Genomic DNA, 17,581 nt, shown 5'->3' with positions numbered 1-17,581 from the left:
AGATGCTGGGAAAGACTGAGGGCAGGAGGAGAAGGGGACGACAGAGGACGAGATGGTTGGATGGCATCACTGACCCGATGGACACGAGTTTGAGCAAGCTCCGGGAGTTGGTGATGGACAGGGAGGCCTGGTGTGCTGCAGTGCATGCGGTTGCAAAGAGTTGGACACGACTGAACAACAACCGCTTCAAACTATCACAAGAAAACTTTTCAACACTCAGGTCCTAATGTATGCCCATTCTGTAGGGAAACACCCCTTGTTCTTGCTCTCCAGGAGTTTGGATGAGCAAGTCCAGCCTGCTTTGCGGGAACAGCCGGTCAGCAGTGGTGTCACCTGGCAGTGGCTGAGATCGGACGTCCTCAAGGAGGTCGCCACGTTGTTAGGCTCCCGAGAAGAACCAGAGACATAGGGTAAAGGCTCCAGGGCTTTTGAGGGTCCTGACGGCTTCCCTGGGGGCTCAGCGGGGAAGAATCGGCCGTCAATGCAGGAGACACGGCCCGGGAACGCCCGAGCCCGCGCGCCGCAGCCGCCGAGCCCGCGCGCCACAGCCGCTGAGCCCGTGCTCTGGTGCTGCAGCAGAAGCCGCTGCCGGGAGCAGCCCGCTCACTGCAGCTGGGGAGAGCCAGCCCAGCAAGGAAAGCCCAGCACAGGCACAGCCAGGAGGGAGCAGGGATCGGGAGAAAGAGTGCGCGTGGGCTCTGTGGGGCTCCCGTCACCCGGGACCCGGGAACGCGACCTTATTTGAAAAACAGGGTCATGGCAGATGTCACTCAGGTCAGGATCTCAAGACGCAGCCAGCCTGGATTAACCAGTGGGCTTTAAACTCGAGGGCACAGATGCAGAGGCGCACGTGGAAGCCCGTGATGCCAAGGGCAGAGGGTACAGCCTGGGAGTGCCTGGACTTGCTGGCGGCCTCAGGAAGCAGGAGGGCCTGGAGGAGGTTCTCCAGAAGGAACAACCCTGCCAACACCTGGATTGCAGAGCCCAGTGCCCCAGACTTGGGGGAGCAGACGCCGTGGCTGTGAGCATTCATCCGCAGTGCTTTCCTCTCGCGGCCCTTGTATGCTAATGCCATGCAGCTCCCTGACGGCCGGCCGGCAAAGGACACGGGCCTGCCCCCTGGAGGCACCCTCGCTCACCCCAGCTCAGTGGCCGCAGCTGGCCGAGGACACGGGCCCCGCCCCAGGACACGGCCCCGCCCCTGGAGGCGCCCTGGCTCACCCCAGCTCAGTGGCCGCTGCCTGGTCTATTCAGCTGTGTCTCAGCCACGAGAAGTTTACTTCTAGGCAGGAGTGGAGAGGGAAGAGCTCTGGGCAGGCCGCGCGGGGAACCCGACTTTGTGTAAAGTCTGCTGGCTGGGAGCAGGGGGCATGTGTCCCCCAGAAGCTGCGGTGCTGGCACCGCCTCCCTCACCAGTTCCGGGTGATTGGGCCCTTGGTGTGTCGAGCGGCTCTAACTCGAATGACTGTTCCCACCTCTGGCTGGATCCTGGAGCGTCTCTGAGATGGAAGAAGGGAGCAGACTCCACCTGCCAGTGCCCGTGGTGTTCACGTGACCCGTTGGAGGCCCTGGGGTGTCTATTAGGATAAAGCTCTCCCTGGACGGTTACAATCCATCTGAAGAGCTCTGACTCCAGCCCCGTCCATCGATGGAGTAAGAGGAAGGCACCAAGGCTGTGGACGTGGCATGGAATGCCCAGGGTCTCCACGTGCAAGGGGGCTTGATGCTGGTTTTGACGCCAGAGTTTCAATCGCTGCGGCTCAGCACGGCGACCACGCGTGGTTGTGATATCCGTTACCCTGTGGAACAGAGTGAACATGGACACGTCTTTTCTGCTCAAACAGCCTAGATCACGATGAGGACTGTCTGGTGCGCAGACACCCACGGGTTCGAGGACGTTCCACGGACATCGCATTTTGTTAGTTCCACATCCAGGCAAAGTGTATCTGTGAACGAGTGCGGGGACACGCTCCAGGCAGGTCCTTCCTTCAGCCTCTGGCTTTATTGTTCATTGTGGATTTTGATCACTGAGGAAGGCTTTCTTGTCTCTCCTTGCTGTTCTTTGGAAGGAACTCTGCATTCAAATGGGTGTATCTTTCCTTTTCTCCTTTGCCTTTTGCTTCTCTTCTTTTCTCGGCTGTTTGTACGGCCTCCTCAGACAACCATTTTGCCGTTTTGCATTTCTTTTTCTTGGGGATGGTCTTGATCACTGCTCCTGTATGATGTCACGAACCTCCGTCCATAGTTCTTCAGGCACACTGTCTATCAGATCTAGCCTCTCGAATCTATTTGTCACTTCCACTGTATAATCGTAAGGGAGTTGGTTTAAAGGCAGGAGAAGGGGATGACAGAGAATGAGATGGTTGGATGGCGTCACCAACTCGATGGACATCAGTGTGACCAGGCTTCAGGAGCTGGTGATGGACAGGGAAGCCTGGCGTGCTGCAGGCCATGGGGATGCAAAGAGACGGACACCACTGAGTGACTGAACTGAACTGCACTGATGGTTTTTGAGATTATTCATTTTTCTGTTCTCTGAGTGCTGAAGAATGGATGCATTTGAACTGTGGTGTTGGAGAAGACTCTTGAGAGGCCCTTGGACTGCAAGGAGATCAAACTAGTCCATCCTAAAGGAAATCAACCCTGAATATTCACTGGAAGGACTGATGCTGAAGCTGAAGCTCCAGTACTTTGGCCACCTGATGAGAAGAACTGACTCTTTGAAAAAGACCCTGATGCTGGGAAAGATTGAAGGCAGGAGGAGAAGGGGGCGACAGAGGATGAGATGGTTGGATGGCATCACCGACTTGATGGACATGAGTTTGGGCAAGCTCTGGGAGCTTTGTCCATTGGTGATGGACAGGGAGGCCTGGTGTACTGCAGACCATGGGGTCACTCAGAGTCGGACACGACTGAGCGACAACAACGGCGATAAGCTTCTCTTGATTGTGATGGTCAGGGTCACTTTCTTTTCCTCTCTGTGTACCTTTTATCCCCAGTCTAACACATCAGGATCTCGCGGGGTGGGGTGGGATATTATTATCCCAATTATTGTGAAGACACTCCAGTTAAGCTTTAGAACAGGAAGCACCATTGGAAATACATGCAGGTAGGGAAGATGCCTCCAGTTCTGGAGGGGAGTAAAGACCGCGGGATGAGACCCTAGTGGCCCCGCCGCAGCCGGACCAACTGCTTCCTCCCCAGGCGGGGGACGGAGGCGGTTTGGGGCGGGGAAGTATACAGAGAAGAGTCAGCGATAGAATCTGGCTTTAAAGGGGCTTACGGCATAATGAATGAGCTGGGACATAATTACAATTACGATACAAGTTAAAACGCAGCAAGTTTTGTGGGAGGGATAAAAATAACTGTGGGGGCTTAAGGGGGAGTGATTTCTTCTTTGGGGAGGATCACAAAGCCACTGTTGCGAGGCATTGAGCTGTGGCTTTGCTACTGACTTCCAGAAGCCAATACATTTTGTAATCTTATTTTCCTAGATGTTCTCAAAGCAGGCAGCCTATTCAGCTCTCTCAGAGTTGAACTTAAAAAGCAGGGAGCAAATTAAGATGGAGGAGCTTCTTGCCTGGGACACGGCGTACTGCATGGCACTCTGGAGCTCGGTAAAGGTCATGCTTTCCGTCTTGTCACACCGAAAAGACAAAATTTTTCTGCATTGGGTTGCTGTCATAAACTCCTTTCCTTCTTAATTGCTTGGCATTTGTAACTACTGCTTATGCTCCAGAAGAAGATACTTTGATGATTGCTTAGAGTGTGTGAGAGGGGGACGGAAGGGAGAGAAAGAAGAGAAAGAAAAAGAAAAAAGAAGAAAGGAGGAAAGGAAAACCAAAGGGCAGGCAAGCTGAGAGAGACATCTTAGAAATGAGATCATCTTTTCATGTGTGCAATTTAACGATTTCTTTCGTTTGAAGCGATGTAAAAAGCAAGTAATTATTGTTATTCCTAATATCCTAATGCCAAATTGTAAACCAAGGGCTCTGGAGAAATAAATGGGGTGCTAGGACTTAATGATCCTGTGTGCGATAGATCACGGATGATAAGATATATTAGTGCCATTATATAATTTGATCAGGTAGCTAAGAAGCATGTCAGCAAGCTCACTTGCATTTATGTGTCTGTTTGCTGGGTGCTCTGAGTTCCTCGCCCTGGAAAATAAAAGCAATTTGCAGAAATGCACGTGGCTGTGGGGCGCCTCCTCAGGTGAACACCTCGGGCGTTCTGGAAGGCTCCGTCCCAGGAGCGGGTATCAGAGGCTCCCCCTGTAGCCGGTAAGGCTGCTTCTCCATGCAGCCCTGGAAATGCTAAGCGGGTAATTAACAAGTCACAAGGCACAGGTGTGCCAGGTGAAGTTTGGTAAATTGCTTTTGATCTAAATTGAGATGCTTTGGGGATTTAACTTCTTAGACAAAAAAGGGCATAAATAAATAATCAGGGTTTTGAGGTTGGGGCTTGCCAGTGAGCTCTAAAACGTCTTAATGCACTGGAGGCGAGCCCTCAACTCACCCAGCATGCCGTCATGTCGGTTCACCTGATTCGCTCAGAACTCCGGCTTGGCAGCGTGTCCTGGGAGTGTGGAGGCGCGTGAGTTGCTCTCAAATGCCTGCAGTTTCCTTGCTGACCTCCTAAGAGGGAAAAGGGGAAGAGACACGAGCCCCTGAGCGGTTAGGATGTCAGCCCGTCATCAGGGGTCGTGCTGACCGTGGAGTGGGGGAGTGTGCCAGCCAGGGGACGCCCTGGGGTGCCCACCACCAGCACTGGGCATGAGGCCCGCACGCGCAAGGCTCACGCCGAGTGCCCGCGAGGACCCACGGGACGAGGAAGCCGCAGGGGTCAGAAGGGTGACCCTCGGCCCTTGGAAGCAGGACCGCAGGGATGACAGGGGCGCTGGCGGCTCTCTCGAGCCTTCCGGGCCACTCCCGGGCTCTCTGTGCTGGACGTGGGGGCCACCCTCTGTGGGCCCTGACTTCCCCTGGAGCAGCAAGGGGCCCGCGGCAGACCGGCCCCCTCCCTGCCCGGTTGGGACTGCTGGGGTCCGTCCTCCTCCCAGGACCAGTGGTCTTCGGAAGTGGGTCTCCCTGGCCCCCGATGCTGGCAGCCAGGCGGCCCGTGTGGGGTGACTCCGGGGGCGCTTCACCTCCACGGTCAGGGCCCCTGGGGCCGCGAGCCCGCAGGGCCTGATCGCACGCGTGCTCAGCTGCTCTGTCCACAGTGGGCTCTTCTCCCCACTGCGTCTGTGCTGACACCACAGACCGCCTCACCCAGGCGGTTGTGCATCGTCCTAGGACTAAGCCCTGACGTGCGGTGGTCGTCTTAGTAAGCACACGACCCTGGAGGGAAATGTACTTCCCCGCTGGAGCTCACTTGGGATTGTTTTCACTGGTTTGTTTATTCACCCACTGGAAACTTCAGCAGGAAGTGGAGCTGTGCTGGGCAGAGAGGACATGCAAGTATCAGAAGGCACTCTTGCCAGAGCGTGGACGTTGGTTAATTCCACTAGAACGTGAGTGTCACCTGCCTGGAGAAGCAGAGCGTGTGAGGGCGTACAGAGGGGCTGGCAGAGCTTTGTGGGTGTGCAGGGTTCAATGGAGCAGAGCCCAGAGCGGACGAGTCTGTGGGAGGAGCAGCCTGTGTAAAGGCCCTGGGGTGGGAGGAGGGTCAGAGACACGGGGTGTGGGCTTGGCGGAGGCTCATGCGGGGGCAGGGGCAGGTGTGGGGTTGATCTAGGGGGTCTTGGAAAGACCTTGGAGGTTTGGGGCACACGGTGACCAGCTCAGATTGTGGTCGTAAGATCACTGAGGCCGCTGGGTGGGGGTGGGCGTGGGCGTGTGTGCGGGGTCTCGGGTTCAGCTGGCGAGACGGGCTGTCAGGAAGTACATGACAGCGGCCCCTTTATTGGAAACCCGGCAGGCCTTTGGGAGCAGCCTGAAAGTGAATTTGAGGAGCTCTAGAGGGGGGCGCCCAGAAGGAGCCCTGGGGCATGGCCCCTGCCGCCGGGTGAGGCAGGGGTTCTCGGGGGAGGCCAACGGGAGAGGAAATTGTCACTTATTTCCAGAGTCTTCCAGTGCCCCCGCCGTCGACTCCGACCCTGAAGTCGTGTGCAGTTTTGCTGAGCTGGGCGCTATGCGCACGGCAGCTGTGGTCTGGGGGTCTTACCGTGTTTTGGTTCATGGCGATTTTCGAACATGAAACCATCAGGCAGAAATGCAACCCCATAAGACATCACCTGGCCGGCACGGACTGTCAGGGAGGTCAGGAAAGGAGAAAGCGTGTGTCCCCGGGTCTGGGAAGGCCGCCTTGCCCCGGGCAGGCAGCTCCCTGCTGTGGGCACCGTGCCGCTGGGGGTCCAGTTCCTCCTCCCCGTCCTGGGGAGAGGCTCACGGGCCAGCTCGACGTCCCCGGTTATTTAACATTCAGAGCTAGTGTAACTGGACGACGGTGGTCTGGTAACTGCAGACTGTGTTCAGAGAGCTGGACATCTTAACCAGCACGTTTTTGTTGTTTTTTTCCCCCAAACGACGCCGGGCGTACCTGGGGAAGGAGCACATTTTCCCTCGGCTGGAGGGATGCACCGCTCGCTGAGGGGCACACCTTCCTCCAGGGTCTCCGTGTGCCGGCACCCCCGTTGCCGTCTCCGTGCCTGCTTTGTGAGGACCTGCGCAGGGCTGGTGGCTGACGGCACCGCGCCTTGGCCCCCGCGGTCACCACAGCCAGCCGCCCAGGGCCAGCCTTCGCAGCCCTGCCTTTGTGTTGAGCCGGTCAGCAGGCCTGTCCGGCTCCAGCCCCGCGGAAGGTGTGCTGGGTCCAGTGCCCACGGCCTGTCTGTACCAGGGGGCCGGGCTCGGGCAGAGAGCCTGGGGGAAGGATGCTCTGGCGGGGGGATTCCCGTGGCCTGCTGTTGGGGCCTCAGCTTGGAGCCTGGCGCAGGCTTTCACACAAGCAGAGCAGGACAGCCCTGACCTGGCTGCAGGGCTGAGCCCAGAGGTGGGGAGGCGGGAATGCGCCCGCTGGGAGGGCCAGGGAAGCGGGGAGCCTCAGCGGCTCCACACCACGCTGCCGCTCCCGGCCCTCAGGTCCATGCAGGGTGCCTGCGCCGTCTCAGGCACCCACACCTGCGGGCCAGGGCCGTCTGGCTGCAGTGGCGGGCAGGTGTGGCTGGGACCTGCCAGGAGCCCTGTGACCCACTCCCGCTCTCCGCACCGGGCCAGGCCCCAGGAACTCCGTCTCCCCAGAGCCTGCAGATGCTCCCTCCTGCCCCAGGGTCCTCTCTAGGGGCCCTGCTTGGGGTCCTGTTGCCCTCGGCCTTAGCCGTCTTCTCTGGGGTTTGCAAGAAGCACCTGCTTTATAGACCAACGCTTCAATGCTTCTGGAAGCTTCAAGTTCAAAAACACTTTCCAGCAACTCCTTTAATGTAAAGAATCTTTTCTTGGATGGATGATCCTTGCTGTTTGGCCTTTCCCTTCTTCATATGACCTGTTTTATGAATATGTTATGTTGATATCATATACTTATGTACTGTTACACGTAATATTATATATCAGCTTCTCTGGTGGCTCAGCTGGGGAAGAATCCACCTGCAATGCGGGAGACCTGGGTTCGATCCCTGGGTTGGGAAGATCCGCTGGAGAAGGGAAAGGCTACCTACTCCAGTACTCTGGCCTGGAGAATTCCACGGACTGTATGGTCCATGGGGTCGCAAAGTTGGACATGACTGAGCGAATACACCTTGATATTATATATATTTTAAATCAAAGCAGAGGACAGTTAACATTGTCATTATTTTCAAGCAGTAATGAGAGCTGATACAACGGGCTTACGGCAAAGCCGTGTGCTTTTGAAGCAGGCAAGCCTTAGGAGGTCGTCTGCAGATACCTGAGTTGCTCGTCACACGCTCAGGGGCTCACAGATCCTGCCAAGGTCAGGGGGCTCACTGTGTGACTTTAAGGCTTATTTTAACTTTCCGAAAACTCAGCGCTGACTCCTCAGTGTGACATCTGTGTGTTTACATGTCAGGGTGTTCTGTTTCAGGAACTGTAGTCTAACCCCTTGATTTCTTCATCTCAAATGTACTGGGAATCACCAGTCATGGCTGACTCTGTGACCCCAGGGACTGTGGCCCGCTGGTCTCCTCCGTCCATGGGATTCTCCAGGTGAGAATACTGGAGTGGGTGGCCATTTCCTTCTCCAGGGGAACTTCCCAACCCAGGGATTGAACCTGGGTCTCCTGCATTGCAGGCAGATTCTTTACCATCTGAGCCACTAGGGAAGCCCCAAGTAGACTGTTCTTTTCCTAAACAGCGGTTAAAGAGAAGTCACCGTGAGCATGGTGAGCATGGCTCACCCTCCTTCCTTCCCTGGTGCCGCGGTCCTGGGCAGAGCCCTTCGGCTCAGCTGTTACCTGGGCAGACTTGCTGCTCGATGAAGTCAGATGAGACACACTGTTGACCCTGACCCAGACGGCCTGAGGAGAAGAGTTCATCTTCATGTTCTGTTTCCCAAACGAAGCTTTACATCTAACTGGATCTTGAAGTAACTGTGATATGGTTTCTCGAAGTGAAGGGCCTCTCATTTAAATAATGTTCTTATTTGTTTATGAGTGTGATTTACAGTAAGTGATGAAATTCTTTGCAGCTGGCACACTGCACACTGAAGGGACCCTCTGCGTGGAGCACTTTGATCAAGTTATAAACCATTCTGGATACAGAGGAGTTTAATTGTTATCACATTCAATAGTGCAGCAGCAAGCCCAGACCCCAGGACCCTGCGTGGGCTGCCTTTCACATAGTGAAGGCTTGAGAAACACTCTCAGAGAATCAGTGAACTCACGCTCACCCGCCACCTGCATCAGGATAGAGCAGCTATTTTATGAAGGTTCAGCTTCTTCAGGAGAGTTTTCAGTGGGGAGGCTTGAGGGGAGGACTCCTAGATGGTATCGCTCCTTTCAGCCTCTGACCTGGACCCGGGAGGCCTCTGAAGTGGCGGGCGGGGCCTGAAGCGCGGGAGGGCGGGGCTGGCTGGCAGGAAGTGACTCAGGCTGCTGGAATGCCGCACTCGCTTCTTCCCAGTCCTGTTTGAAGGGTTTTTCTACTTTTAATGGAATAAGTTACCTTACTCAGGGCCTCAAGCTATACCTTCAGATGGATTTGCAGAGCATCCAGAAACAGAGCATCTGCCTAAGCACTTTTCCATAAATTATATATTATTGTTTAGTTGCTAAGCCCTGTCCGACTTTTTATGACCCCAGGGACTGTAGCTGGCCAGGCTCCTCTGTCCATAGGATTTTCTAGGCAAGAGTACGGGAATGGGTTGCCATTTCCTTCTCCAAAGGATCTTCCCCACCCAGGAACTGAACCCACGTCTCCTGCATTGCAGGCAGATTAGAGCTAGAGTAGACCTCTAATGTATACATACATATATACATACTTATAAATTAAAAAATGGATTTCCATGAAATTTGCTGTGAGATGAGACGTTCAGAAGTTAACCAATGTCCGGGCGGCAGGTTCCAACGGCCGTGGCTGGCGCTGGGCGTTGCCCATAGCGCTCTGAGCCCCCCGGTGTGTGAACGGTCCTCACGAAGGATGAAGGTGGCACCATGGCGACACATACTGAGGGGCTGTCACCGCGGTTAAAGAGTGTAACCGTCTCCTGAACTTGGAAGAACTGAGCCTGAGTTCCTCAGGAAGGCCTGGCTTCATCTTCTCCCCACTTTGCCCTCCACTGTGTGAGTGTGTGAGCCTTCTTAGCCCTGAACTGTGTGTGTGTGTGTGTGAGCCTTCTTACCCCTCCGCTGTGTGTGTGTGTGAGCCTTCTTACCCCTCCACTGTGTGTGTGTGTGTGTGAGCCTTCTTACCCCTTCACTGTGTGTGTGAGTATGTGAGCCTCCTTACCCCTCCACTGTGTGTGTGTGGTCACTCAGGCGTGTCAGGCTCTGCGACCCTGTGGACTGTACCCGCCAGGCTCCTCTGTCCATAGGCCTCTCCGGGCAAGAACACTGCAGTGGGTTGCCATGCCCTCCACCAGGGGATCTTCCTGAGCCGGGGATGGAACCCGCATCTCTTACGTCTCCTGCACTGGCGGGCGGGCTTTTTACCGCAGCGCCACCAGCTCTGGGGATGTTTGTAAATATTTGAGAGAGTCACAATGAAGATCGGAAAGACAACGTGGCCCGCTCTCAGGCTTTCTCTGCGCTCCCGCCTTTGGGGAGCGGCGCCGTAATTAGGACAAAGGGATGCTTGAGATTATGCCTTAAATAAACTGGGACAGAACTCCGTTCAGCTCCGCCAGTTATTTTTATCTCCAAGGCAGGAGCACTGATATCAGTGTCGAGCTTAACTGGGCTCTCACCGAACGGAGGCAGGAGGGAGCTGGGGCGACGGTAGGCTCGGAGGCCTCGATGCCAAATCAGGAGAGGGCTCCGAGTGTCCTGCTCCTGGGGGACGCAGCGCTGTGGCCTCTCTCGACTGACTCGGGGCTCCAGGGGGAGCAGACTCTGCCGAGACCCCCTCCCCGTCGTCCCCCTGTCTCCCTTTCTGGGTGAGCGGGACTGTTGGAGCTGACATGGTGGCAGGTGAGCCCGTCTGGGCTGCGTCCGCCCCAGGCCCTCTGCAGCCCCCGCGTGAGCCCCAAGGGGCCCTTTCTCCCGCCAGCCTTCGAGCTGCACGCTCTCCCATCGCGGGGTCCGGGCAGGCAGCCCGCGTCCCCTCCAGGCTCACGGGAGAAGGGCCGGGTCCCGCGCGCCCGGTCTGCAGGGACCTTGAGCAGAAGGAGCGGGCATCCTGGGACGGCGAGCTTCTCTGGGGTGCTGAGAGGGCCCAGCCTGGGTGACAGCCTGTGACCCGTGAAAGGGTTCTTCTGCTCACTCAAGAAAAACAAGACACAGCAACACAGAGAGGGCCGAGGAGGGACCTGGAGGATTGAATGTGGGTATTTTTTTCCCCTTGTTTCAAAAATGACATTTTAATAGGTGTTGGCGCGAATCTTTCAGTTACTCACAGCCTTGTAAGCCTGAGCACACCAGACACCCTTCCGAGGCTGCTTCCTTGACGTTATCACTCGCTTCCAGGCGGCTGGGAGGCTGAGCAGGGGAGCGACTATCCGAAGCCTTGAATGTAGCCCCTTAGCTTGTTTTTAAACTGAAGTATTTACACCGCTGTGTTAGTTTCAGGCGTCCAGCGAAGTGATTCAGTTACACACACACACACACACACACACACACACGCACACGTTAATGCTTTCCAAGAGTCTTTTTGACTAGAAGTTATTAAAAAATCTTGAGTGTTTTCAAAACTGTGCTATGCAGCAGGTCTTGGGTGGTTGTCTGTGGTGTGTATCCTGGTGTGTGTCTGTTGGTCCCAGACTCCTGATTGATGCCCCGCCCCCTCCCCCCCCCCCCCCCCCCGTGACTGCAAGGTTGTTCTCTGTGTCTTTGAGTCGATTTCTGCGCTGTAATTAAGTCCTTTCGTGCCGTTTTTTAAGAGCCCACGTGTAAGTGGTCTCGCGTGATCCCCGTCTTTGTCTGGCTTGCTTCGGCTAGCGTGGCCGTCTCTGGGTCCCTGCCTGCAGCTGCGGATGGCGCCGTCCCACTCTCTTTCGTGGCTGAGCGGTGGCCGTCGCGTATGTGGCGCAGCTTGTTTGCCCACTCGCCTCCCGGTGGACGCTGAGGCTGCCTCCGTGCCCGGCTGCTGTGAGCACTGGGGTGCATGGATCTTTTCAAATTCGAGTTTTTGCCTTTTCCAGAAAGATGCCCAGGAGTGGGATTGCGGGATCGGATGGCAGCTCTATCTTTAGTTTTTAAGGACCCTCCGTTGTGTTCTCCACAGTAACTGCACCATTTACCTTCCCACCGGTCTAGGAGGGTTCCCTTTTCTCCACACCTTCTTCAGCATTCACTGTTTGTAGATTTTTGAACAATGGTAATTCTGACTGTTGTGTGATTGGTGATTCTGACTCACTGGAGTTTTGATTTACATTTCCCTAATAATTAATGATGCTGAGTATCTTTTCCTGTGCCTGCTGGCCATCTGTGTGTCTTCTTGGGAGGAATGTCTGTTCAGGTCTTCTGCTCATTTTTTGACTGGATTGTTTGCTTTTGGGGGGATATTGAGCTGCATGAGCTGTTTGTATATTTTGGGAATTAAGCCCTTGGTTGCATCATTTGCTAATATTTTCTCCCAGTCCCATAAGTTGTCTTTTCATTTTGTTGATGGAGTTTCTTTACTGTGCAAATGCTTTTAAGTTTGATTAGGTCCCATTTATTTATTTTTGCTTTTATTTCTTTTGACTTGGGAGACGTGGTCATTTTTAGTTTTTATTGTTGTAACAATAACCTAAAAGGGGAGCAGTCTCTTAATTAACTTCTATCTTAAATATTTTAATGAAGATGAAGGAATTTTGAAGGCAGTCTCCTGTTGGCAGATACGCGTCACATTTTGCTCCCACTTGGAGTTAGGAGTAAAGTGCTGAGTAGCATCTAACGTAACTCTTCTCTCTAGTGAAATACTTGGTTGTTCATCTTCAGCTGGGTTTTTCTCTGAGATATTATTTTTCCTCCTGAATGTCATCTTAAGGTTGGGCCGAGGTATGGGAGGCTACTGCTGCTGTCACTTGTCTAATATTAAGCCAGGAAAGAATCGTAGGCACATGGTATCCATATGATGTGTGTGTGTGTGTTGATACATGTGTTTAAGTGTGTCCATTTGGCTGATTCTAAATGATTGTAAAAGCTGAAACCACCCTGTTTCCATCCATCCATCACCCACCATTCCATCTATCCATCATCCATCCCCGCTTCCCTGATTCGGCCCTCAAATGCCTTGTGTCTCTGTCGACCTTGCTCCCCCACCCTGAACTTCACATCATTAACTCTCCATATTTTGGGTCTCATTCGGACATCACTTCCTCAGAGACACGTTCCGGATCCCAGACTGTAATTCCAACAGATGATGTGAGGTTGTCAACCAGCCAAACGCTGTCCTCTTCAGAACCCACACGGCTCCACCCTTGTATCTGCGCGCCACCGTTCTCGCCAGGCAACAGACTCCAGCCTAGGGTTGCTTTAGCTTCCTCTTGGCTCCAAGCAGCGGTGCGGTGCCCAGCCCTCGCCAACACGCTGCCGTGTGGCCTCTGCTGTTGGGTCCCGGTCTCTGCCGGATGCTTGGTCATCGCCCTGATTGCCCTTCGGCTTTGCAGACTGTTTCCTCTGCCGGGAGTGACCGTCCCCCCGGCCCACCCCAGCTGGCTGTGTCTGCTCTTCTGGGTGTCCCCATCTTGGGGGGCCACCCAGGGCTGCGCCTGCAGCCCCGTGGCCAGGCCGTCCACTTTCTGACCACGTCCCGCGTGGCCTTTCCGCTCCCAGAGGCAGCCGCCCACTCCTTGCTGCTCCTCTAGGAGGGCGACCGGCCAGAGGGAAGTGATGGTCTTGCTCATCTCTGCGTGGTGAGCATTGCCCATAACGGAATTTTAAATCTGGCGCGTGTTCCTGTTACTTTTCTCACTGAGCTGTTTTCGAGCCGTCTTACCCTCTCCTTTGTTAGATCATCTTTTATGTCACGTGTGGACCATTTGCTTGGCTCCTCCTCGGTTTCCATCCGCGCTCACCTCCCACCGTGAGCAGGAGGCCGTGGGGTGGCCTTGCGGGGCTGGAGGATGACCTCCTCCGCCCTGGTGCGTCCCGCCTGCTGCTGGCACACTAGTGCCGTCACCCCAGTCCCCAGGAGCTCTCTGTGCTGCGCTTTCCCTGTTGAAGTGACTGGAGCTTTTCTCTCCTGCTCAGACCTTGCCTGTGGCAGTCATTTCTGCTGCTCGGAGTCTCCTGGCCGCACCCCGTTAGCAGACAGGTATTCCGCAAAGCTGAAGCAGGCAACCTCCCGCCCCTTCTTGGCAGTTAACCTGGGGTATGATTAGTTCACTAGCCATACCTCAGTGATTTGAGCCTTTTCTCAAAGAGAGGAGAGAGGGACCAGTTTGCAGCAAAGGGCAACTTGGGATCAATTCACGGCCCAGGGACAGCATCGGGGTGATGACCAGGGAGGGTCTCTGGAGAGATGGGACCCTGCGGACTCTGGGAGGGGGCGTCTGAGGGATCCGGGCATCCCAGCTGCCCGGGCTGCCACCCACCTCTGCGGTGGCTCAGAGCATTGTGTTTACCGCTGTACGCTGAATGAACGTGCCCTGTTCCCGACAAGCGATGGGTCCTGGCCCAGATGCCTTCTGAGCAGTGGCTGAGCCTGCAGGAGAATCTCTGTGTGGCTCTGGGTGCTCAGCTCGTGGGAGCCACAGGGATGGGTACAAGACTTGCTCTGGTCATCGGGAGGATGGGCTGCTGGCCTGGACCCAGGAGAGGCCATCAGTCGTGAGCCCGTCTCCATGGGTGATGGCTGGTCCTGCCCAGGGTGACGCTGGGCTTGCTGTGCACGCAGGATGTGAAGGTCTCATGGGAAGGAGCCGGGCAAGGCCTTGAGAAGTGGGGGAGGGAGAAGAGAACCCCGTTTCAAGGCTGGCTTGAGGCAGGTGGGTCGTGAGAGCCACGGGCTGACCCTGCCCGCACGTCTGGACCCCGGCCCCAGGGTGGGGCGCTCTGTGTCTCCTGCTTTCCTGCACTCAGGGTTCTCCCTGCTCCTCACTGGGGTCCCCCGTCACCCCAGTCCCCGTTTCTCTGCGCTGCGCTTTCCCTGTTGAAGTGACTGGAGCTCTTCTCTCCTGCTCAGACCTTGCCTGCGGCAGTCTTTTCTGCTGTCCTCTGTTGGTGGAAGCCACCCTGAGCCCACCTCCCCATCGGGGGTGTCGAGTATTTGCAACCACCTGCTGACCCCAGCCCAGGGCAAGGCGGGCATTCTCAGATCTGAATGGTGTGTGGGTGGTGGAAAGGCCTCGTCATTAGGGGCCTTTGGGAAGTTTTCGTTTTCTAACCCAGTGTGCTGTGCTCAGACACAGCTGTGTGCGACTCTTGCAACGCCATGGAACCCGCCAGGCTCCTCTCGCCATGGGTGTTCCCAGGCAGGAATACTGGAGTGGGTTGCCATTTCCTTATCCAAGGAATCTTCCTGACCCAGAGGTCGAACCTGTGTCTCCTACATTGCCAGGTGGATTCTTTACCAGCGGAACCACCTGGGAATCCCAGCTAACCCAAGAGCGCTTTAATTTTGGAAAGTTCAGGTCGTATGGAAGATGTGCCGTGGCAGACAGCTGTGAACTATATTATTTGTCAAGATGACCTCATAGCAGACCTCAGATTTCTCCATGATCTACAAACCAGGGTTACCTCTGATTTCAGCCCATAATCTCATTGCGGGTCATAGCTTCATACTCCTGCTCTGTTAGAGCTGGTGAGTCTAGGCATCAAAATGATACCAGTAACTATTCTGTTCTGAGGCTCTTCCTAGATGCCAATAACTGTGAGCACTATTTTCATGAACTGTGCCATGAAGCTGCTCCACACAAGGTGAGGCTTCCCCAAATCTCAGACCAGGAAGCTCGAGGTCACATGGCCACTGATGTCCAGAGTCAGGGCTCACACCCAGAGTCCAGCAGCTGCATCCGTGGCCCCAGGGGACCTGGAGGTGTTTCCCTCCCCCGTGTAGCCCTGCAGGGGTTCAGGACAGCTGGTGTTGCCGCTCCAAGCCGCCCTCCTCCGGTTTTGGCTCAGAGGTTCCTGGCCAGTTTCTAGCATTGCACCCTTTCTGATGACCCTTTCATGGTGGATTCTACCTCATCAGTGCTTTTCACCCATGACACCCACTGGACAGACGCTTCCAAATCGGCAGGGTGCTGGGAAGTTGCTGAAGTAGTTCTTAAGGATGTGGATATTTATACGTGGATATTTATATATGTTTCATCAGAGAGACGCGGTGCAGACAGTTGTCCGTCTGTGACATCTGGAGACATGGACAGTCCGCTGGGTTAGACACTCACCTTCTCTTGTCTCGAGACTAGCAGCTGTAACTAAAATGTCAGGGACTGGCCAGCTTAAGCAAAAAACACGTCCGTCACAGTTCTGTGGGTTGGCAGTCCACGATCACGGCACCAGCCGGTTTGGAGTCTGGTGGGAGCCCATGGCCTATTTGTAGCCAGCTGTATTCTCACTGTGTCCTCACATGGCAGAGAGACTCTCCTCTTTTTGTAATTTATTTTATTGAAGTATGGTTGATCTACAGGGTCAAGAGACTCTTCTCCCAAGGGCACTGATTCCACCACGAGGGCCCCACCCTTGTGGCCTGATCACCTGCTCAAGGCCCCACCTCCCAATACTGTCACTCTGAGGGTTAGTGTTTCAACACAGGGCTTTCCAGGTGGCTCAGAGGTAAAGAATCTGCCTGCTAGTGTAGGAGATGCGGGTTCAATCCCTGGATCGGGAAGATCCCCTGGAGGAGGAAATGGCAACTCACTCCAGCATTCTTGCCTGGGAAGCCCATGGACAGAGGAGCCTGGCGGGTACAGTCCATTGGGTAGCAAAGAGTTGAACATGTCTGAGCACACCCCCACACACATACACAAAAGCAGGCATGTGCCTGCCTGCACACGTGTGCACACAGAATGCTTCTGAACCCACAACACGGAAGACTTTCAGCACCAGGGGTCTTACCCGTGACGGCAGGAGACAGGGGAACAGGAGGAAACCAGGCTCTGGGGCATGTCCGGAGTCCAGCTGTGCTCACGCCGAGTGTCTTTGGCAGTGGACGCCCAGTGGGGTTGCCATCGGCTGCTGCCTGGGGTGCCAAGGAGGGCAGGGCTTGCATCAGAGCAGCTCAGGGTGGGGAAGCTCAGAGGGCTCAGTGTAGGTGAGGAGAGAGAGTCCCGTATGGAGGGAGCGGGTCGCTGTGTCAGGATAAAGATGGGACAGTGTCACTGAGCCCACAGACGGGGTCACTGGGGGTCATGACCTGAGCCGTGAGGAGTCTGCAGACGGGGTCACTGGGGGTCATGACCCGAGTCATGAGGAGTCTGCAGACGGGGTCACTGGGGGTCATGACCCGAGCCGTGAGGAAGGCAGGTAGGCTGAGTGACAGGCAACAGATCATTGGATCACGTGTCCCCTGGGTCACCTCATTCTGCCATCTCAGTATTTGGGGACAGCAGAATCCCCTTTTAACATTAAGTCTCACTTAGGGCCTCCATGAGAAAACAGATAAGACCACCCCACCTGGGAGAGTTGGGGTGAGGCCTGGACGCCCAGAGCCTGAGGACCCACCTCTCGTCTCTGGTCCCCTGGGCCCAGTGCTCTTGAGGACACGCTGTGGAGGCCGTCCTGCATCCTGCGTCTGCCCCACTAATGAGCTGTCCTCGCAGGTGCTGGCCTCCCTTTCCTGGGAGATGCAGCTTGGGGCAGATTTGGTCCGGCCTGACAGAAGGTCTGTGAACTCCATCACGGGTGGGTGGGAGGATCCCAGCAGTCGCCATGGTTGCATTTCAGGTTAATTTCTCGTGGGTGTGTCTGAAATGCGGCGTGGCACGCTGTGTCCGACTCCCGGCTGTGCAGGTGGCCCGGGCCAGAAACGCATTTGCTCCAGGTGGTGCCCGGGTCCCCCTCCCGACGGGGCTTCCTCGTCACCGCTCTGTGACCCGGGCTCCT

The sequence above is a fragment of the Ovis aries genome, chromosome 4 (assembly GCF_016772045.2).
Source record: "Ovis aries strain OAR_USU_Benz2616 breed Rambouillet chromosome 4, ARS-UI_Ramb_v3.0, whole genome shotgun sequence".
In the NCBI taxonomy this organism is placed as follows: domain Eukaryota; kingdom Metazoa; phylum Chordata; class Mammalia; order Artiodactyla; family Bovidae; genus Ovis; species Ovis aries.
The sequence above is the reverse complement of the archived record's forward strand: the minus strand, read 5'-3'. Positions refer to the sequence as shown.